At 40.4% G+C, this 24,144-nt stretch overlaps 1 protein-coding gene and 1 non-coding gene across 8 annotated transcripts in view; one reads left to right on the forward strand and one right to left on the reverse strand.

Annotated features, from left to right (window-relative positions):
• The window catches only part of Sh3kbp1 (SH3 domain containing kinase binding protein 1), a 335,725-nt gene that overhangs the window by 100,941 nt on the left and 210,640 nt on the right, over positions 1-24,144 (forward strand). The window lies entirely within an intron of this gene.
• Trnav-cac (transfer RNA valine (anticodon CAC)) lies at positions 13,282-13,354 on the reverse strand. Its single transcript has one exon. It is a non-coding gene; the product is annotated as a tRNA-Val (tRNA).

The following is a 24,144-nucleotide window of genomic DNA, read 5'->3' on the forward strand; positions in this document are numbered from 1 at the left end:
GTCCTAGCTCCTACACTATAGTCTTACTAAGTGCTTTTCAAAGGAAAAAGTTCTTTTATTTATTTATTTATTTAAATTAGAGAAGACCTCTTTATTTTTTTTTTTTTTTTTTTTTTTTAAAGAGAGAGTGAGAGAGAGAGAATTTTTAATATTTATTTTTTAGTTCTCGGCGGACACAACATCTTTGTTGGTATGTGGTGCTGAGGATCGAACCCGGGCCGCACGCACGCCAGGAGAGCGCGCTACCGCTTGAGCCACATCCCCAGCCCGGAAAAAGTTCTTTTAAAAAGTGGGGTTCACAATGCAAGAAAGGCATGTGAGTTGCCTCCAGGGTTAGTGAGCTACAGTGGTCTGTTTTGATCTGCAACCATTGGAAGGTGCTAGTAACCAGCACTTTGTATTGCTGAAAACAATTAAAAATAGAGTTCAGATCTGTCTGAAAGAGCTTCAGGTGGTAATGATGCCCCTTGACATGGTGACCCATCATACTGATGACAAGGAGCAGCTGTGCTTCAGAGAGGTCTTCTTTTAGTTGCCCTTTTCATTTGTTGATATTCCCTCAGAGTATCTATAGATCTTTCCAGAATGATTCTATCTTGAAAAACATTCCATGGCCTTCCTCTTTCCTCTTCCCTCCCTCCCTCCTTCCTTCTCTCTCTCTCTCTCTCTCTCTCTCTCTCTCTCTCTCTCTCTCTCTCTCTCTTCTTGATCTTATGGGGTGAAGTGATACTCCCACCTTAACCTCCCAGGTAGCTGAAACTATAAGCATATTCCACCATGCTTGGAGGGCTGTTTTGATGTGTATGTATGTATATACATACAGCTTTCCTATACTCTTTTCCATTCCTGCTATCACAGCTAGCCTGTCCCTGGCTATCTTGGGGAGTGACCTGGGAGTTGAGTGGAGCAGCTGGTGGAACTAGCCCTGGAGTTCTCATTGGTGAGTGGATTAGTTTTCTGTGGCCTCCACAACAAATTACCACAAACTATGTGGCTAAAAACAACAGAAATTTATTCTCTCACAGGGCTGGAGGCTAGAAGTTCAAAACCAAGGTGCCTTCTGATCATTCTAGGGAGACACTGTTGCTGGCCTCTTCCACCTTCTTCAGGTTCTTGGCTTTCCTGGCTCCCTTGGCTTGTGGCCACATTATTCCAACTGTGCCTTCCATTTTCACATCCCCTTCTCCTATGTCTGTCTTTTCGATGTCTCATATGAGGACACTTGTCATTAGATTTAGGGACCACCCAGATAATTCAGAATGCTCTCTTCATCTTGAGATCCTTGACTTAACTATATCTGCAGAGTTTCTTTCTCTACCTAAGATACCTTTCACTGGTGCTGGGTGTTTCCATGTTTATTTTGGGGGTTTCCAGTCAGTCTACTACTGTGGGGTGCCAAGGTGGGGTGGGGCCTTGAAAAGGAAGCAGAGGGAAATAAATCCTTCATTGGTAACACTTTTTTTTAAGTTATATATATTTTTTTCTTTTTCTTTTTTATGGTGCTGGGGATTGAACCCAGGGCCTTGTGCATGGGAGGCAAGCTCTCTACCAACTGAGCTATATCCCCAGCCCATTTAAGTTATTGTAATTTTTAAAAATCTTTATTTATTTATTTTTATGTGGTGCTGAGGATCAAATCCAGGGCCTTGTACATGCTAGGCAAGCACTTTACCTCTGAGCCACAACCCCAGCCCAAGTTATTGTATTTTTATACCGTTATTTTATTTATTTTTTTATGTGGTGCTGAAGATAGAACCTAGTGCCTCACACATGCTAGACAAGTGCTCTACCACTGATCCACAACCACAACCCTTCATCGATAGCACTTTAAAACAGCTAGTGTTTGTATTTAATTATTTGTTTATGTTGTTGTTATTATTATTATTATTATTTTATTGTGGTAAAATAGACATACAATTTACCATTCTAACCATTTTAAAGTGAATAGGTCTGAGGTGTCATTGCTATATGGTCATCATTACCATCCTTCTCTTCAAACTGAAACTATGTCCCCATTAAACACTAACTCTTCCTTCTCCCTACCCTCAAATTGTTGTTTTAAAATTCTTTGAAGATTTTTAGAAGTACTATGTGATCACTTTAAAAATATGCATGGTCATCTACAAATATATTGAGACATATTTTACATACTATATAATTTACTCATTTCAAAACATAGTTCTGTAATTTTTAGTAAATTTACTCATTTATGCAAACATTACCTTAAAATGCTTTAGAACATTTTTTATCATCCAACAAGATCTTTCATGTTCATTTATGATTAATTCTCATTCTTACCCCAGCCCAAGTACTTTTTATGGATATTTCATAGAAATTTTTTTATTCAATATTTTTATTGGTGTATTATAATTATACATAATAGTGGGATTTGTTGTTACATATTCATACATGAACTTTATGTAAAGTTTTATTTATTGTTGAGAGCCACAGCCAAAGGGGCCCCAGCAAACTTCCAGCTGCCAGCAAACTTCCAGCTGCTGGCTGATGATTGGCTCACAGTGGCCCCAGCAACATCTAGCTGATTGGCTCCTCTGCGGTGATGTTCATTGGGCTGTTTCCCTGCCCTTCAGAATGCCAGCTGATGATTGGCTCACAGCAGCCCCAGCAACATCTAGCTGATTGGCTCCTCTGCGGTGATGTTCATTGGGCTGTTTCCCTGCCCTTCAGATTATGGAACTGCTCATTGGGGGACTTCTTTGGCTCCGCCCATGCGACCCAGCCAATCAGCCTCAAGAGCAGGAGGATTGTGGGAGGTGGTGAGGTTGGTGTGGGTGAGAGGCTTGTGGAAGCCGGTGGTGGCAGTTGGGCTCTGAGGGTTTTTTCCCTGAGGAGCTGTTTTGTTTGGCGTTTGTAGTTCTAAAAATAAAGTTAGTTTCTTTTGACAAGTGGCTCCTGAATTGTGCCCAGCCAGACTTCGGCAATTTATAGCTTAAAAATACCCTTTTGGGAGTTGGGACTGTGTCTCGGTAGTAGAGTACTTGCTAGTACATGTAAGGTACTAGGTTTGAGCCTCAGCACCAAATAAATAAATAAATAAGATATTATTCATCTACAAATTTAAAAAATATATGTTTAAAAAATACCTTTTTGGTTGTAAAATACACAGAAGTACCATCCTATCATTTGAACTTGTTAGAAATGCAGTTTCCAGCCATGCCCTAGACCTACTAAACTGGAATATACATTTTAACAAGATTCTCAGGAGATTCTTATGCATATTAGACTCATGGATGCACGGATATATTGATCCTTTGTACACTTAATATATTATGAGCAGTTTCCAAAAAAATCATTAAATCTCTTCTGAGAACATTTTAAACTCCACTTTAGGAGTATACCACAATTTATTTAGGCAGCCAACTCTGTGGCAGACAATTGGATTTCCCATCTTTTTTGCCCTTGAAAATAAATCTATGATGATCATCTTTGTATGTAAATCTTTGTGCCTAGTTTGATATCTACTGTGCCAGTAATTTCACTTCTAGGAATTCTAAAGCAATAATTATAGACATACTGCTAAAATTTAGAAAGTACAGATGCTGATGAGTATGATTAGTCATTTAAAGCACTGCTTTCCTGGACACCAGACCTAAAGCTGAGCAGATAGTGAGAAATCCCGGCCAGCAACATGCATCTTCCTAATTTTCATTTCATCTTCTTGAGCGTTGGAATCATTGTTGAGTGAAATGAATGATTAAGTAAACGAATTAATGAATGAAAATGAACTTCCAAAAAGTGAAGTAAGTACAGGTTTATTTACTTGTTTTGAGACAGTCTCACTATTTTGCCTAGGCTGACCTAGAATTCATGGACTCAAAAGACCTTCCTGTCTCAGCCTCTCAATTAGCTTGGATTTATAGGTGTGTGCCACTGTGCCCAGCTGAAGTACAGGTTTTTACTGAGCCACAGTGAAATAGAAAGAGGCAAAAGACTGGACCTGTATGTAATAATTTTCTCATCCATTCTAAGCCTGTCCTCATTAAATCTTCAGCTTCCATTAGTCAGTTTTGTCCTTGCAAGCAGCCCAATGTGTCACTCTTGGAAACCCTTGCTGCTTGAACCACCCTAACTCTCAGCACTACTCACTTTTAGGTGGGAAATTAGGATCATGGGATTGATGGTACCTTTCTCAGACCACATTGACTGGGCTTTTGATTTAGCTTTCCTGCTTTTCCTGAGAATCATAGACTCTTAAATATATCCTGATCGCCCTAGTCCCTGGGTCCTTGGAAATTATGTGAGGAGGTCAGGACTTGTCATCCTCCTGCCATCTGCTCCATTGCTGGACTCATTAGGTCCAGGAGGATTTGAGCATGTCCAAGAGGGCAAACCTGAAATTGCCTATTCCAAATTCTATACTGCCATGTTCTCTGAGCTTTCCGCTGATATATTTCCTGAAGAGAATCAGCTCTTGCTTTCTCTGGGGAGGAAGGGGGAAGGGAGGAATAAGTAATAGAAGAGTCCTGTGCTCCTCCCTGAGGCTTCAGATCCACCCAGCTGCTTTCCAGGGTCTGGGGACCACCTGTGCAGCCAACTTTTATTTTGTTCCTCTCACCACTGTGTGTATCAGAACCTCTGGAAAGCTGGTTAAAACAGGTTGCTGAGCTGTGCACTATGGTTCTTGGGAGGCAGAGGCAGGAAGATTGCAAGTTCAAAGTCAGCTTCAGCAATTTAGCAAGGCCCTAAGAAATTTAGCAAGACCTTGTCTCAAAATAAAATACAAAGAGGGCTGGGGATGTGGCTCAGTGTTTAAATGCCCCTGGGTTCAATCCCTGATAACAAAACAAACAAACAAACACCCCTCACCCCCACTGCTGGGTCCTACACCCTGGCTTCCTGTGTAGTAGTTTCTGGTTGGGGCCAGAGAATCCACATTTCCAAGGTTCCCTGCTGCTGTTGCTGTCGGTTTGGAACCCTTCTTTGAGTGGTTTTTTTTTGGCACTGGGGATTGAACTCAGGGGCACTTGACCACTGAGCCACATCCCCAGCCCTATTTTATTTTATTTAGAGACAGGGTCTCACTGAGTTGCTTAGGGCTTCGCTAAGTTGCTGAGGCTAGCTTTGAATTTGATATTCTCCTGCCTCACCTCCCCAACAGCTGGAACCCCTCTTTGAGAACTGCTCTGGACTGCCCCTCATTGCTCCTCTTCCCCTGAAATTGCTTCCAAGTAGGTGAAGCAAGGTGCTGGAGGATTGGTGTATTTGAGGCTCTTAGAGCCAGGGATCTGGTCCAGACTTCTTGGTGCAGTGCCTAGCCTGCATGTGTGCTTGCTCTGTTGCTGCTTGCTATACCTAAAAGAGGTTTCAGATAGGCTCAGATAGCAGCTTACTCAAATTACAGTAAGTCCCTTCCCCATCTATGGCTTCATTTACCTGTGGTCAACCATGGTTTGAAAATATTAAATGGAAAATTACAGAAATAAACAATTCATAAGTTTTAAATTGCATTGCATTCTGAGTAGCATGATGAAATCTCACACCATCCCACTCCATCCTGCTACATCCCACCCAGGATGTGAATCATCCCTTTGTCCAGCTTATCCATGCTGTATATGCTGCTACCTGCCTGTTAGTCACTTAGTAGTGATTATCAGACCCACTGTTGCAATGTCATAGTGCTTGCATTCAAGTTATTTTACTTAATAATGGCCCCAAACAACAAAATTTTATGATAGTCTATTATTATAATTGTGTTCTTTTATTATTAGTCATTGCTGGTAATCTCTTATTGAGCCTAATTTAGAAATTAAACTTTATCATAAGTATATATGTATATGAAAAAAAATCAGTATGTATAGGGTTCCATACTGTACCTGGTTTCTTGCATCTACAAGGGGCTTGGAACATATTCTCCATTGATAAGGGGAAACTACTGTACTTCAGGTAATGGGGGTGAAGTTAGTGAGTCATTTATGGAAATAGAGAACTTGGGTTAAGAACTCAGCCCCAGGTCCTTAGGGCCTTGAGGGCACTTCAGAAAGCCAGCAGGTTTGGGCACTCTAGGGTCTTGGCTTCCTGCATACTCCTGTATTTCCCTTTGTACAAGGTCTCACTGATCCTATCCTTTTAATCTGGCTCTTTCTGTTGACTTCCTCTCTTTTTCTCTAGTTAGGGCAAGGCAACTCTCCTGGAAAGACCTCAGTGGCCTCAGGCTCTGTCTTTGACCTTCCTCCTTGGCTTTGTAGCTTATAGCCCCTGCCAGTTACTAGCTTCAGTCCTTAGAGAAAGGGAGAGTGGATAATGGTTCCTCAGATTGTGTCATTGAGGACTTACCTTTTGTTTTTACCTGCCCCTCCCCCCAAGTCCTAAGTACAACTGACATTGATTGGAGAGGGCTAGGGGATTCAACTTTATTTTGCTCAGTGATCTCTCAATGGGCCTTTTCATTCTTGGTGGTGTTTGTGTGCTATTTCCATACAGATTTTGGAGGCAGGTGCTTGGTGGTTTGTTACAGATCAGAGGGACAGTAAAGTATGCAGGGTGCCTATGATAAGTAGCTTAAAGAACTAGGCTATCAAGCTAGATTTGGATTTAATTCCATTGTCTTTTGGCCCAGGGACATCACCACCTAGTGGACACCTCACCCCCTCATCCACCTGTGCTCCTTTTAGGGATTTCTTTTAGAGAGTTGCATCCACAAGGCAGTATTTCCCTCTGCTTTCATCCCTCCCCAGCATCCTCTATTAGGCTCTGCTAGGTCACTTGAACTATTACTGCTCATATGTGTGAACATTTTTTTTTTTTTTACAATTTTTGTTTTAGTTATATATGGATACAATATCTTTTGTTTTATTTATTTTTATGTGGTGCTGAGGATCAAACCCAGCATTTCACATGTGCGAGTCAAGTGCTCTGCCACTGAGCCACAACCCCAGCCCATGTGTGAACATTTTTTTTTTTTTTAAAGAGAGAATGAGAGAGGAGAGAGAAAGAGCGAGAGAATTTTTTTTTAATATTTATTTTTTAGTTCTCGGCGGACAGAACATCTTTGTTGGTATGTGGTGCTGAGGATCGAACCTGGGCCGCACGCATGCCAGGCAAGCGCGCTACCGCTTGAGCCACATCCCCAGCCCCATGTGTGAACATTTTTAAGTGTGCTGACTTTAGATCATTTTGAAGAAAGTATCTTCTGAGGTCTTTCCTATAAGCTGACTGAAGCAGCCAAATTCTTTTATTGGGGGGGGGGAGTGGATTCTTGGCCTGTTTGTTCTATCATCCTTTGGGCTAGTCACATTTGTGCTAAATACCAGAGCAACTCCCTGTGGAATTGTGGGATAAGGACACCATCTTATTCTCGCCAGTTTGCAAGAGGTAAATTAGGCTGCAGCACTTGTGAGTGGAATTATTAAATATCAATGGGGGATAATAAATGTGAAGTAGCTTGCAAATCTTTCGATATTATGGCTGTTTCAGTGAAAACACAGCTGCTAAGATACTTTCCTAGCTGTAATCGAGAAGGTAATTTTCTTTAAGGCTATTTAAGCTGGATCTTTAGTGCTTTTGGGTCATTAAGAAGCATGAATGGGAGCAAGTCTCTGAAAAAGATGAATAGACACAGAGCAGAGGAGCAGTAGTGTCTATGATGTTGAATGGCGACATTGAGGGCCCAGGTTTTCCAAATAGACCAAGGACTAATTTGTTGTGTGGTTTATTAATGGACTGGAGTTGACATTGAACTAATACAGCTCATTCTTCCATCTAGAGTTAATGTTTGCACTAAAAATTTCCCCAGTCATGAATGATTTAGAGTAAGCAGGCATGTCAGATTAAGATATAGTACTAATATCTCATGAGAAACATTGAACAAGGCATGATGTTTAAATCAATAGATGAGAATGTGTGGTAAAAATTTCCAGAAAAGGCTTATAGGCTAAAGAAGAGCAGTTAATTGGAAAAAATTCAAGCTCACCCAATATTTAGATTTGTTTAGAAGCCAAGTAAACAGGAGAGGAAAGGAACATTTCTCTAGTTCTGTAATATCATCAGCTTTTCTGGTGTATTTTAGTGCTGTTGACAGTGGTATGGCAATTTACCTTGGTGAGGCTGATGGGAACTGAGGGGATGTTGTTGAACATTGATTTCAGAATTTGTACTGTACCTATGAAGACTTATGGAGATATTTGGATCAAGTCAGGTTGGGTGGCTTCTGCCCTCAAATGTGATAAAATCCCTTAATGTCATTCCATAGATGGAATTTCCACAGACTGTGCTCTGGGGACTGGTGACAAATGCTTTGTAAAAATTCTCTGTGACACTACTTGGAGAGGCTTTCAGAGAGGGGAATTGGGGGAACTGTTTTGAACTCTAGCTTCACTTATTACCCAGTGTCCTCAGAAGGCTTGCTAGATCAACACACAGATGGTGTCGTAGCAGCTCTGGTCAGGTTTTGGGGTCTGTCTTTACAATGTAGGATGGACTTTGTACTTTTTTGGGTCATTTTTGGGAGGATCTCTCTATTATTTGAGATCTATATATTAAGATCAACATATATATTGCCCCTCTTATCTGTAGGGCGTATGTTCCAGGACCCCCAGTGGATGCCTGAAATTACAGATTGTACCAAACCCTATGGGTACTATGTTTTTCCCTATACATATATATCTATGGCAATTTAATTTTTAAACTAAGCACAGTAAGAGATTAACAGCAACATTAATAAAACAGAATAATTGTAACCATATACTGTAATGGAAGTTATATGAAGGTGAACTCTCTCTTTTTCTCAAAATATCTTCTTGTAGTTTCACATTTACATTTAAAGTAAACACTTTACAGTTTATCTTTGGCATATCAGAATTGCCAGCATCACAGTTCTTATGCTTTAGGACATTTATGGGATTACTTACTAAGAACTGTGATACCTTGATAGTCGATCTGATAATTGAGATGGCTACTAAGTGACTGATGGACAGGTAGTGTATGTGTGTATGACTAACCTAACGGATAGGTAGTATATGTGGATACACTGGACAAAGGGATGATTCATGTCCTGGATAGGACAGAGCAGGATGAAATTGGATAATAAAGAGATTTTATCATGCTACTCACAATGGTAAGTTTAAAACTTATTGTTTATTTCTGTAGTTTTCTGTCTAATATTTTTGGAGCATGGTTGACCCTAAAAAACAAAAAAATTGAGATTTAAAATAAGAAACTCCTATATAGGGTTCTTTTTTTTTAACTTGGGGATTGAAAACAGGGGTGTACTATTGTGCCCAGCTCCTGTATAGTTTTTAAAACAAACACAAGGAATTTATTTCTCTGTGTATTAATAAAGTCCCCAAACTTATTGGGGAAAAGAGTATAAGCTAGAATTTCCTCAGTTTTCTTACAGGTTGACCAAGTGAGCATTGCCAGTGATTACCAAGAGGATATTTCAGAGATTTACTTTTACTTTGTTTAAATTATTGTTTATAACAGGTGAGATGAAAAAACAAAGCACACACTACAGAGTAAGAAATCAAATACTTGTATTTATAATCGGAGTAGTAAGATAAAATCAGGGACTGGGATTGCTGCTCAGCAGTAGAGCGCTCCTAGCATGGGCAGGACCCAGGTTCTATCCTCAGCACCACATAAAAATGAAGGCATTGTGTTGTGTCCATCTACGCCTAAAATATAAATATTATATTTAAAAAAAAAAAGATAAAATCAGGATCAAGTCCTCAAAAAAGACAATCAAAAAAGACCCTACAGTTAGGATGACCAGGAGAGTTTTTGAACCAGGAAGACTATTTGCCCTTGGTGACAGCACAGCCATCCAGTTCCCAGGAGTCTATCTTTTCTAGTCATGTAATATTTGTGAATGCCGATGAGCATCTGCTAATTCCTTTTCTATGAAAGGGTAGCACTGGGTGACAAGGGTGTTCTCAGGACATAAGCTGCTCCCTGAAGCCACATGTGTTTCACATGGCAGTGCCATCAGCTGGGACCTGGGGGCAACATGCTAGTCCAGACCCTGGTTAGTCATTTAGCTCTTCTGAAAATGATTCTGGTGTGTGTGTGTGGGGGGGTAGTGCGTGTATGCACTCTCTCACCAGCATTGTAAAAGACTGTGAATGCAGATGACTCAGTTATGCACATGAACTTGTGTCTTTACAGTTTCAGAAAACAAAAATACCCCTTCTGCTCAGTTTGAATAATTTAAAGTAAGATAGAATTTCAAAGAAGAGCTGTGATCAGGGACAAAGCAGCCCCTGGCATGAGTGATAGCTTGGAAAGGTAGGGGTAGGAAGAGGAATAGAAGCCAGCTACTAAGGTTACCTATGCTGTGGTCTGGGGGTGCGGGGGGGGGGGGGGGAAGCAGGGCATCTCTCTTTATGCGCGTCCCTCCTCTCTGCATCTGTTTCTGTGGCTGTCTTTGTGCCCATTTGTACTTCTCTCTGTGTGTCTGTGTATCACCCTTCTATGTGTGTTTGTATTTCTAATCCTCTGTCCAGCTGTGGTGGGTCTGTCTGTCCGTGGGTCTGTTTCTGTTTGTAAATGGGCTGCCTTAGGAATTCTTGCCAGGCAGAGCAGGCTGGGCTGGTTGGATTCCACATCTGGTTTCTGATTAGATGCTAAAAAGGCTACGCCAGACAAAAATAGGTGTTTCTCAAGCTCCACACAGGGAACTGGTTTCCTCATGGTCATAATGTTTCTGAAAGCTCAATTCTTGTCCCTAGTGCCAATCCAATATCGAGGACATGGTCTGGAGAAAAAAGAGATGAAGTTTTATTGCTTTGCTAGCAAAACAGAGGCACAGGGGGCTTTCAAAGAGGTGATTCAGAGGCTACATTCCACGTGTTCTCTGTTAAGAGTTGTAATTCACTTGTTAATTTAAGAAGGTCATTTCTGAGATCTTCTGGTGCCATCCTCTAAGTCTGAAAGACTGTTCCTGTGGAGAGTGTGTGCTCCAGGACAGATAACTCTGCCTATGATAGGGAAGAAAGGTAATCTTGTTTCCCCTGGGTTTAGGAAGGGGGAAGGAGAAAAAGGAAGAGAAAGAAACATGTCCGATTTAAAATAAGTTGCAGTGGCAGAGCAGCAAGGGCTATATTCAATGCATAAAGTGGACCACTGTTAAAATATGACATCTGCCACACAAATGGAGGAAGATGAGGGGGAGAGATAGCTGGAAGTCTTGGAATCATGTTTAATTGGGAGCTTATAACTCCTACCCCATTTTTGCTGACCCACTCGCTTCTCATTTTGCATTGCTTTCATCCTCTCCTATCTTAGAATTCTGAGTGCTTCCTTTGGCTTTCTCTATGCAGAATCTATCCCCCTGGGAGCTATTATTATAGCTCCTGTTAATTTTCACATTCATGTTCAGTGTGGCAAAGGAGAGGCACAGAGGGAGCAAGGGTGATGACTCAGGAAGCCAGAGAAATAGCCCTTAATAGGTCTAGAATTTTGTCCTTGAATTAAAAAACAAACAAAAAACTGTCCCCAGGCTGTTTGGGCTTTGTTTCCTGATTGCTACCTTTCCTTCGACCTTGCTGTGTTCATTTCTTTTTTTCCTTGATTCTGTTTTGAGGGTCACAGCTTCCCCAAACTGGTAGAGGTGACTGTTAACTCCCTTTGTTGAAAGATTTCTCTCTGTAAGCTCATTTCTCTTATGGCATTCCCAGAAGCTGAAGGGACTTTTCTTATTGTCAGTGATAACCCAAACTTTTACAGACGACATTGTCATTGACAGTAATTTAAATAACTTTTAAAATACGTCTGAGAAGGGTTTAATAACCAGAATACATAAGGATCTCTGAATTCTCAACAACAAGAAAACAAATAACCCAATTTAAAAATGGGCACTAAACCTAAATAGACATTTCTCTAAAGAAGAAATACACAATGAGATGTTACTGATGTTACTCAGTCCTTGTCCCTGATGCCAATTTTTAATAAGGAGGACATGGTTTTGAGAAAAAGGAAAAAGAAGTTTTATTGCCTTGCTAGCACAGGAGAAGCACTGGGGACTCCTATCCCTGAGGCTGTGATTAAGAAGCTCTTCAAAGGCTGCATTCCAGGTGTGCCTTGGTGAGGTGTTGAAATTCACTTGTTAATTCAGGAGATAGTCACTTCTTAGTTCTTCAGGCACTATCTCCTTCTTTTGGTGGGCCTGTGCTCAAGGATAGATAACTCAGTTTAGGATGGGGAAAAGGTAATCTTGTGCTTTGCAGCCTGCCCTGCCCCCATTAGTGAGGGGGAGAGGGTGTCCCTTTTGAAATAAGTCTTGGAGCAGCAAGAGCTATATTCAAAAGGTAAAGTGGACCACTGTTACAGGGATAGCACTGCACTTCAGTAAGAATGACTATTATGAAAAAAAGACAAAGGATAATAAGCATTGGTGAGGATGTGGAAAAAGGGGAATCCTTGTGTATTATTGCAGATGTCAATTAGTAAAGCCATTATGGCAAACAGTATAGAGGTAGCTCCAAAAATTGAAAATAGAACCACCAGGCTAGGGATGTAGCTTAGTAGTAGAGCACTTGCCTAGAATGCACAAGGCCCTGGGTTCAGTCCCCAGAACAGCAAAATAAAAACCACATGGTCCAGTAATTCCCCTCTTGGGCATCTTCCAAAGGTAATGAAATCATTGTTGAAGAGACATCTGCACCCCCATACTTATTATAGCACTATTCAGAATAGCCAAGAAATGGAAGCAACCTGAGTGTCTATCAGCTGATGAATGGAGAAAAGAAAATTTGGTATATATACACAATAGAATGCTATTCAGAAAAAAAAAATCCTGTCATTTGTGACTATGGATGGAACTGGAGATGAGTATATTAAGTGAAATAAGTCAGGCACAGAAGGATGAGTACTTCATGATCTCAGTCATCCTATTACAGAGCCGAGGTCTTCCAGGAAACTGAGGCAGTGTGAAGACCCCCCCCCTTCAAACCCTGCTTTTGGGGAATCAAGTCAGAAAGATTTCAGACATGACACTCGGAGTAACAGGAATGAGTTTATTGAAGGGGTAGAAAAAGGGAAAAGGGACATTCTCAAAGGAGGGAGTGGGTCCTCTCAGAGAGGAGAGGAACAGTGCATCTCTCCTGCACTCCAGTTTTATTAGGGATCACAGAGAAGTTTCTAGAGAGTCCCGCCCAGGTGCCCAGGTTTACCTTTTACTTTTGACTGGTAACAGGGTAACATCAGACTTTTAAATACCTATTGCCATGACAACTCAATGTCACCTTGGCCCATGCTGACTGGTTCTAATTGGATTTGTGTGTGTGTGTGTGTGTGTGTGTGTGTGTGTGTGTGTGTGTGTGTGTGTGTTGCTGGGGATTGAACCCAGGGCCTTGTGCATGTGAGGCAAACACTCTACCAACTGAGCTATATCCCCAGCCCCCTAATTGGATTCTTAATCACGGTGAGCAGGAATTATCCTTATCCTCCAGAATCTTGTCTGTGAAAAGGGTCCCAAAAGTCCCTCCTTCCAAGTAGCTTGGGTTCCTCTTATCAATGTTATTTCCTGCCTGCATTTCCTCAAAGATAACAGGTAGTTTGTTGAGGAATGTGTATGACATGTCCTTTCTACTTAGGCCTGGCAGGGCTGCAGGTATATTGCTTTTTGGCAAAGAAAGCATGCCGGTGGTCAGCACAATGGGCCCATTTTATAGAATTATTCCTTTAAACTCCTGTTCCCACTATCCTCATCTGTCTGTCCCCTAACAATACTTGGAATGTAAACAATTTTATCTCATAGAAATTGAGAGTAGAATGCTGGTTACCTGAGGCTGGGGAGAGAAATGGGGGAGAGATGGGGAGAGGTAGATAGATCAATAGGTACTAAGTTTCAGTTAGAAAGGAGCAAGAAGTTCTAGTGTGCTACTTAATGCACAGTAGGGTGAGTGTAGATCTTGATTTTGTATAACCCAAAAAGCTAGAAGAAAGGACTTTTAATGTGTTTACTATAAAGAAGTGATAAATGTTTGAAGATGTAGATGTTTAAATTGTTGGTCCTTAGGCCAAAGTAACTCCATTTTGAAAATCAGTCCCTGCCCACCCAGGCATGACCTTCCCGTTAGGCCCGCCCCCAGAGAGTCCCTAAATACCCAAACCACAACAGAGACATCAAGTAACAATCACAGGACCAGATGGGTTATTTTTTAACTATTCCTTTTTACATGACTATATAGTTAAGATGTTTTTTTCCAGCAGGCTGCTACAACTTGCAGAGGACAGCTTGGTAGATATTCTCTGTCAATAAGCCTTTTCTTGAACTCAGAGATGTGTCTATCATGTGGATATTTGCACAACCTACCCTAACATATACATATATTGAAACATTACACAGTACCTCATTAATATGTGCAGCTTTTGCATATTTATGTATCAGTTTAAAAATAATGAAAAAATAACTTTCCCAATATATTTCTTCTGTTTTTCTCTTCCATTTACACCAATGTTATGAAATTCTTATTGTTTTTTACCACTGATAGAGGTATTTTCCTTATTAAATGATGTAGACATTTAAAATTTGCAAAATGAAGACAAGAACTAAAAATGAAAATGTGTCATCGAACCTCCTAGAGATAACCATGGTGGAGAATTCACTTTCTAGCCAGTTGTTTGCCTTAAATATGGATATGTGTTTGTTATTCTATTATAAAGTGGGGGTGGATTGGGCTGGGGATGTGGCTCAAGCGTAGCGCGCTCGCCTGGCATGCGTGCAGCACATACAAACAAAGATGTTGTGTCTGCCGAAAACTAAAAAATAAATATCAAAATTCTCTCTCTCTCTCTCTCTCTCTCTCTTAAAAAATATTTTTTTAAAAAAATTGGTCTGGGGATGTGGTCTAGCGGTAGCGCGCTCGCCTGGCATGCGTTTGGCCCGGGTTCGATCCTCAGCACCACATACAAACAAAGTTGTTGTGTCCGCCGAGAACTAAAACAATAAATAAATAAATATTAAAAAAAATAATAATAAAGGGGGGATCATGTTTACTGTAGGTGGTATTTTGTAACCCAATTTTTTTAAAAAAATTAATTGTGGTAAAATATACATAACATAAACTTCAAGCTGTTTTTAAAGCTTAACATAATGTCGCTTAATTTTCTGCAACCTTGCTATCTTTTTTGGTTTTTTTTTTTTAGATATTCATGACAGTAGAGTGTATTTGGACATGTATATTATACATACATGGAGTATAACTTACTCTAATTAGGATCCCATTCTTGGGATTGTACATGATGTGGATTTTCACTGTGATTCTGCTGGTTATTAGTGAGGAGTTCTGCTTCCTCAAATGTTGAAGTTTGAACATTAGAGAAGCGGCCAAGGCAAGCATAGAAAGCAAGTTTTATTTAAAAAATAGTAACAAAGACTTCTCCCTTCACCTTCCGAATATAGCCCTCATTGCTGTAAGACCACAGCTGGTGTCCCAAGAAATGTGAGTGTCCTGCCGTTTTGTATGTTTTAGAAATTCTTCTCCCTTATCTCTTTCCTCCCTGCTTAGGTGACTAGCCCCAGGGGATGTCAGTGGGCTGGAAGAGCCCAGGTGGAGTGGTCAGGCTGGAGGATGCAACTGCCCAGGGGACATTAATTAGCAGCTCACTGTTGCTCAGGGGTATGCGTCCTTAACAAGCTTCTGGGAGGGGCAGTAAGGCCAGTAATCTTGGTAATCAAAGGGCTCTGGAGGCCTTAACATTCTAATCTTCCAGGGGAGTTCTCCAATTTCCCGGTTGGCTTCCATTTTCTCCACATCAACCCCATTACCTATCTACACTGACTGTCTGTCCTTAATTCTTGCTTCCACTGTGGTGTATTCATATACGAACATAGGAAAGTTATAAACCTTGGCAATGTTTTGCAAGTTAAAGTTGTAGAACCCTTTCCTCAAAAGTAAAAGAGCTGGAAGCAGAGTTGCACCATTAAGGTAGGGCTGGGGAGCCCAGGCTTCAGGGTGTTAGTGCTGTAGTTCTGCTGTGACTCTCAGAGCATTGAGGGCTCATAGGAATCATGTCCATGTAACAGTGGTCCCTTCACCTTCTGAATATAGCCCTCATTGCTCTAAGGTTTAGTGGAGTTCTTTGCTTTTTCACCCAGAATGCATCTAATAGCCACATCTAGGCTTTGTGGGTGTAGGAAATATCTGAAATAACTAATGTATACTTATCTGTTGAATCATAAATCAGGCCACAGGATATAATTGGGAATCGGTGTGAAAAAATTTGACTTCACTTTAATCTTTCTATTGTGAACATCTATTTTATGTTGGAAACTCAGCATATTCTATTTCTTCCAAATCCAGACACCACAAATCATTATTTTGTATTTTTTTTTTCCTTAAAGGAGAACATAGTTCTTTGCCTGTGTTATCTAAACTCTTTTAAATGTGCCAGCTGAAATTGTTTGGTGTGTCTAGGAATGCCCATGATTCATGCCATTTGAGTGGCAGAGTCAGTTACATTAGGTGGATTTTAGCTTTACTCTAAGTGGTTATTTGGGTTTTTGGACAGCAGGTATTGAATTTGAGCTTCTCATTTATAAGGTGGGGTGTGAATTGTACAGTGGTGCTATTAATTTTTTTTGAACCCCAGATATTGCTCTGTGTTTTCTTCCCCCTTGAATGTGTCATGGAGCCTTAAAATACTTAAATGATATTTAACCTTTTGAAAGTACTCTCTTATTGCTGAGCCAGGGTGGTTATAGCTGATTGGTCTAAATGGACATAGAGCAACAAGGCACCCAAGGAAGGTAATAAATCCTTCGATTCTGTCCCTTTGTGTTTTGGGATGGGTAAAAATCTCATGCTTTGCAGCTGGTGTATATGTTTTGTGTGTCTGCGTGTTGTGTGTGTCTGATTGCAGTCTATTGGAAAATTGATACCGACGGGATGCATTATTATCGACACATGTTCCTACATGTGACCTAAAATCACTCTGCATTTCCATTTGTCAGGCTCCCCAGTGTGTTCTGGGTTCAGAGCAAATTAACTTCCAAATTAAAAAAAAAAAAAAAAAACAACCACCACCAAAGCTCTGCAAGAACTGAAGCTAAGCTACTGGACTGGTATGGGGGCAGGGAGATTTTATCATTGAAGGACAAGGGCAAGTTGAGAAATTGTTCTGTATTTCAGCCTGTTAATTACTGCAGCTTCACAGCATGTGTGAAAGGAGAAAGGAGAATATCATCAATAATGATTCTTTTCCTTAGTTATTTCCCTCACCTGCTATTTATTGTGAGCATGCCAGGGAGGAGAGATTAGCAGAGTCTGACTTTTAAAAAACCCAGAGTCCTAGCATCATGCTGCGTCTGCCTTTCTGGTGCTGAGTGGTGAGGGTGGGGCAGGGCTGGCACTAAAGTTTTAGATCTATTTTTAAGCTTTGAGGACAAATCTTATAAATATGAGCTGGTGCTGCTTCTTTTGAAAAAGAAAAAAATTCCTTTCCTAAAAATAGTTTGTTGGGAAGAAGTTTGTGGATTGTTTGTTAAAGGGAGATTCAGAAATTCAGCTGAGTGTGTTTCCTTATTTAAAAAGAAAAGAAAAAAGAAATCACCTCGCAGCTACTGTCTGAAAGCAGATGTGGCTTCTTGGAAAAGAAATACAATTTTTGAGATTTCAATTCTAATGTCAGAATGTGGAAAAAAAATGTGGAATGTTTCCTTTTGGCTGCTCATTTTAGACCCTCTAAAATTCTACCATTTCTTAAGATTATCTAGGTATGTTGTCCCTTTAGAAAGACATCCCTGATTTCTCCCAGGCAGAGTGAGTGGCCTCAACTTCTGTTCTTACCAGTACCTTTAGTCCCACTGGTCTCCTGTAATACTCTACATTATTGTTACTGGAAGCTTGGTCTTTGTCCCTAATGCCAATTTAATAAGGAGGACACAGTTTTGAGAAAATTTCATGCTATTTACTGTGAGCATGAGGCTGAGGCAGGAGGATTGTGAGTTCAAGGACAGCCTGGGAAAAATAGTGAGATTGCACCACAAAAAAACAAAACGAGTAGGTAGAAACATACATGCAGACACATATACAACTCATTAATGGTTGCTAGAAGAGGAAGAGGAGTAGGCTTTTACTGTGAAATAGGTGCAGCTTTGCTTTTGCTCTGTACTTTTTTTTTACTACTTATTTTTTGGAATGAGCATGTGTACCTTGAAAATTATTAACTATTTTTTTTTTGTTACTAGGGATTGAACCCAGGGATTACCCTAACACTGAGGTACATACCCATCTCTTTTAGTTTTTTATTTTGAGACAATCTCACTGAGTTGTCCATATTGGCTTAGAACTTAGTTGTCTCCTTCCTCAGCCTCTTGAGTCAAGTGGGATTCCAGGTGTGTGCCACCACGCCTGGCTATTGTTAATTTTCTGAATGGTTTTATATATACATATGCATACACAGAGTTTCATAGGTCATATAGTGCTAAAAGACTTTGAGTATACAGCATCTCCTCTCCCCTTTCTCTGTGTCCTGGTCTTTCTTCTAGGAGGCAATCATTCTTCCTCCTACCTATTGCTTCTAGTACTCGTGAATAATGTTCACATATGGCTCTCTTGATTTGCTGATTCCAGATGTTAATTATTATGGTAGCTGAAGATTTCAGCTCACTTCCCCATAGCCATCTTCCCTTAGGTCCTCTTATTTCAGGTTCTGGTTTAATTTATACTTAATGTTTTCATTAATGGAGCAACATTGATATTGAGTATTGAAGCAAGAATATATTCTAATTTGGGCAAGGGCCATGGCACATGCCTGTAATTGCAGCAACTTGGGAGGTTGAGGCAGGGGGATCACAAGTTCGAGGCTAGCCTCTGCAATTTAACGAGACCCTGTTTCAAAATAAAAAGGGCTGTCAGTGGTAGAGTACCCCTGGGTTCAATCCACAGTGCTCACACACTTTCTCTCCTCCCATCTCTATATATTTTTTTCTAATTATTTTCCTCATATAATTTTTAATTTTCCCTAGAGATAGTAATTCTCTTTTTTATTGTTTGTTAAAAACTATATCTCCTCATGCCTTGAATTAAACAGCTCTATAAAATGCCTCTTTCCCCTTCCTCTCTTTTTCTCACTGGAAAAAATACCAGAGGCCTTCCAAGTCCTGCTTCACTCTGACTTGGTTGCTCTTTAAAGTGCTGATACTGCAAGTTATCAGTGACTTTCTGCTTCCTCACATGCTGAAGTTTGAACATTAGAGAAGCACACTGAGGCAAGCATATAGAGCAGGTTCTCAGGAGGGAGAAGGGGGCCATAGCTGAAATCCTGGTATCCCAATAAGTAGGTGTTCTGCCCTTTTTATTCTAGGTTTCCTGTGTTCTCCTGCCCTCTTCCCCTTATCTCTCTCCTTCCTATGTTTGTGACTAGGCCCAGGAATGCTCAGTGGGGTGGCCAAAAGGTAGGTAACAGGTGGGCTGAAGGGGGAAGGGCAGGATGGAGCAGCCCAGGACACATTAATTAACAACCTTATAGCTCCCTGTAGGGAGGGACAATTCCTGGGACAGGTTACCTTAGCCACAGGTTGGAGCAGGGGCAGGTTCTTGATAAAGGTGGAGGAAGGGCTCTGAAGGAATTAACATTTCATTCATTTAGAGGACAGACTCCAACTTCCCAGACTCACTCAAAATTGGCCTCCTTGATCCAGCCTGACTCGATTTACCTATCTATGCTGACTGCCTCTCTAATTCTGGCTTCAGTGCTACCAGGCTGTTAGCCAGGAAATTCCTGTTATCTCTCATGTTGACTACACTGAGCCCTAGGTTCTTTATCCTTTTTTCTCTGGTGTTACTTTCCTTTATTTGGTGAAACACACTCCTTCCACCCAGTAGCCTTCTGAGAGAGTACATGGAAGTGAATTTTTTGACTTTTGTAGGACCAACCATACTAGGAATTGTATAATTGCACACTAAGAAGTCATTCCCTTTTAATACTCAACTGTCCTTTAGTACCTGGCCCATGTCTTTTGGCAGCTGGGATTCCCCTTCCTGCCTATGGAGCCTAAGAATTCTAGGCCCCAAAGACTGTGCTTTCATTCACCACATCCCATTCACCACATCCCATTTGAACTTCAAGATATCTTAAAATGGGAATTTTACAACATGAGCTGAAGTGTCAGCTGCCTATGCCAGGCTGCTGTCTTTCCAGACCCAGCTGCTGCTTACTTTGGAGAGAAAAGAAACATTGCTTCCCCAATGTTGAAGAATAACACCAGAAAAGCACACGCCGAGGCAAGGTCAGAATAGAAATTAGAAGTTTATTAAAGGACAGCCGAAAAGACTTCTCCCGGAGGAAGAAGGGGACCCAAGAGGTGGAATCTGTGGATGTGGGTTGTTTCCCCTTTTTATAGTTCTTTCAGTGATGGAATGTAGGTTGGAAGGCCCCAGGGGTGGGACACCGGTGGGCCAAAGAAGTAGTCTGAGCTGGAAGGACTTCATTAACACTTCTTTGGGAAGGGCTATCTCCAAATCTGCTGGAGGCTGTTCATTAACACTTCTTTAAGGTGGACTTTGGCCTAGGGCCTCTTGGGACTTCATTAACATTCCACGAGTTGTCCTGAGTTTCCCTGAGTCATTCTCAGCATGGCCTCCATTTTAGATTTCACTCGGTATTAGACCCGATTTACCTAACTACACTGACTACCTAACTTTAAATCTGGCTTCAACAGCAGCACGCCCTGAGTGCAAATGCATGGCCGTTGCTTGCAGGGTGAGTCTAATTCTAGGATCCTACTTGTGTCTGGTTCCTGACAACTTCGGCTCCAGTTAGTTCTCTTTCAACTAGAAGAATCTTCCAGTCTTATTGACTGTGTGTGTGTCTATGTGCGCGCACACACCAGTGAGACAAAGACATTGATATATAGTTGTGCTCTGAGCTCCTTGTGATAATTAAAATGCTCTGCCTATCATTCGTATAAGCTCTGTATAATTATTTTTATTGCTACAGTATTTGCTTTCAAGCAACGTAAGAATCCCCCCTCTGTTCCTTTTGTGATGAGAAATGCCTCATTACTTGGGAGTTTGTGCTGACTGTACAATTTAGCATTTGATCTTTTTGTTAACTGAAGTCAGGTGACCATACATAGGCTAATTAGATTAACCTGCCCCTCCTCTTCTCTACTGAAACAATATAAAATCCAGTATTCTGTTGGCACATGCTTTCCTTAGATTAATGATCTTAGAGTTGCTGTGTGGAAATTTGCATAGCTCCCTACAGCTCTGAGAAATGAAAATGCCCAGCTGTCTAAAAGCTTTAATCAGGAAATGAGCATGAAATGGCATTGTTTTGTCACGGGTTTGGAATAATTTATTCTTGACAATCAAGTTATCTTGGATGGGAATGTATATAAACATTCTTGTAACAGGTGCTTTTTTGTTGGTAAAAATTCAAGAATTTCTTTAGGGGGGGGTGGCGGCTTTCAAATCATTGGCACTCACAAGCTGGTCATTGCTGAAAGTTATACTGTAGTCGTTTTTCTTGTCTCTCCTCTTTGAAATGGGAATTTATGAAGCAAGAGCATAGCAGCCGTAGGGAGCGTACACATTGAGTGGGCAGAGCATGTTGTGGCTGCTAGGAATGGGAACTCAGCTGCAGGACTGCTGGAGCCAGCCTCATCAGCCACTTCTTGCCTGTGTGTTTGTCCCCTCATGGGACCCACTTTCCCCATCTGTCAAATAGAGACAATAATGGCCCCTACCTTTTAGTGTGGTTACGGGCATAATGTGTTATTTCATGTAAACCCTTTAGAATAGTACCTTGCCCACAGTATACTCATAATAATTGTAAGCTAATTTCATATTTTTATAAGACCTAGGAAAATGAAAACTATATCCAGTTTATTTTTATATTTAAGAAATCTTAATGCATTAAATTTTTTTCCATTAGATTATTCATCTTAGGAACAATTGTGACTGTAAAAAAATCACATTGAGTTAGATGTATATACTTCTTTTGTTTATCCCTGGCACACAGAAGGTGTTGTAATATCTGTGATAACAATGATAGAGCAGGGTTGAGGTTGTAGCACATATGAGGCACTGAGTTCAATTCTGAATACCACATAAAAATAAGTAAATAAATAAAATAAAGGTATTGTGTCCATCTGCAACTATTTTTTTTTTTTTTTAAAAAGAATGATAGAGGGCTGGGGATGTGGTTCAAGCGGTAGCACGCTCGCCTGGCATGCGTGTGTCCCGGGTTCGATTCTCAGCACCACATACCAACAAAGATGTTGTGTCCGCCAATAACTAAAAAATAAATATTAAAATTCTCTCTCTCTCTCTCTCTCTCTCTCCCTCTCTCACTCTCTCTTAAAAAAAAAAAAAGAATGATAGAGCAATTGATAATGGCTAGTGTTCATTTATCGAGTGCCTGGGCATTCCAAAAAATGAGTACAACTGATTCCTTCTCCTAAGGTGCTCAGAGAGCAAACACCTGAAGGGCTGACTTAAGGACCCAGACTTTTTTTTTAAATTTTTTTTTATTAGTTGTTCAAAACTTTACAATGATCTTGACATATCATACATTTGATTCAAGTGGGGTATGAATTCTTATTTTTCCACGTGTACAGATTGCAGTATCACATTGGTTTTACAGCCACGTTTATACATACAGCCATATTAGTGTACTTACAGGACGAGGTGAGAGCTCTGGGACAGGCATTCCACCAAAGGCATAGGCTCTCATCATGAAAATGATTAAAAAGACAGTAGAAGTGGCTTTTGGACCTTGATCATCACTTCCTCTTTTTTTTTTTTTTTTTCCCTCCAAGAGCCATCTTTTTACTTACATGTGATCCAGAAGTTCCTGTGTTTGAGTACTGTTCCATGGAGGAGGTATAATGTCCTTAGAAACATTTCTCCCCCACTCCCCAAGTAGAGACTTTGATGGGGAAAGTGCCCATCTCTGGGAGCTCAATTTGAGATTTTTGTAATTAACCTATTGGAGCATTATTAACTAATCCCAAAGTGTTTAGCATGGTGGTCATGTTTACATTCTGGGCATCAAAGCACACTGGATGATAGAACTATAAATAGAACTATAAATAAGAGTTAATATTGGTTTCTTATGAATTCTATTTTTCTCGATTATTATGCCATTAGTTATGCTTGCATTCCAAGAATCTTGAATTTTCCATCATATAATTAGAAAAATTGATTGATTGGGCCTGGTATAATTTTCCCCACAGCTTAGTTTTGTGTACCCTGCTTGATGAAATATATGCACTGGAAAACTTTCTATAAAATTGCATATATTAGGGCTGGGGATGTGGCTCAAGCGGTAGCTCGCTCGCCTGGCATGCGTGCGGCCCGGGTTCGATCCTCCAGCACCACATACAAACAAAGATGTTGTGTCCGCCAATAACTAATAAATAAATATTTTAAAAAACCTGCATATATTAGCAAACAGTGTCATTACTATGACTAGTAGCATCAGGGTCTTTAAAAGTAGCAGTGACAATGATGTAGCTAAACTCTTACTAGGAAACAGTGTCAATTTTCTCCTTATTTGCAAAAAAAAGTAGCAGTCAATAATCAATACTGATCTAGAAATAGTAAATATACTTTGATTATCTAATTTTTAAATTTAAAAATTGAATAGTTAGCATAAGCAAATGGTATCAGTTAACACTGGCAAAATACATGCTTTCCCTGGCCCCCAGCTATCCTCTTTTCCTCTCTGGAGGCAGCCACAGTTGTCTGTTTTGTGTGGGTTCTATATTACCCACTGAGTCAGGCACACAAATCACCTAAATACTAGCATGCATTCTTATGCTTTTTGACCTAACAATATGTCTTAGTGATTGTCCTTATTGGAACGTACACAGTGGCCTCATTCCTGGAGAGAGTTACATGGAATGGAAGGTCTCTTGTAACCAGGCCCCTACTTCTCAGAGTTACATTCTTTTAGTCTTCTGCTAATTTAAGCAGTGCCATAACAGTTAATCTTGTACATATGCCATTTTGCACATGTGCAAATATATTTGTAGTTTAAATGCCTAGAAGTGAAAATACTACTCAAAAGGCATAGGCATTTGGGGCTGGGGTTGTGGTTCAGCAGTAGAGTGCTTGCCTAGCACGTGTGAGGCACTGGGTTCGATCCACAGAACCATAAATAAATAAATAGATAAATTATTAATAAAGAAAAGAAAAAGGCATAGGCATTTATTTATTTGGTACCAGCGATTGA

This window comes from Ictidomys tridecemlineatus, chromosome X (genome assembly GCF_052094955.1).
Source record: "Ictidomys tridecemlineatus isolate mIctTri1 chromosome X, mIctTri1.hap1, whole genome shotgun sequence".
Taxonomy (NCBI): domain Eukaryota; kingdom Metazoa; phylum Chordata; class Mammalia; order Rodentia; family Sciuridae; genus Ictidomys; species Ictidomys tridecemlineatus.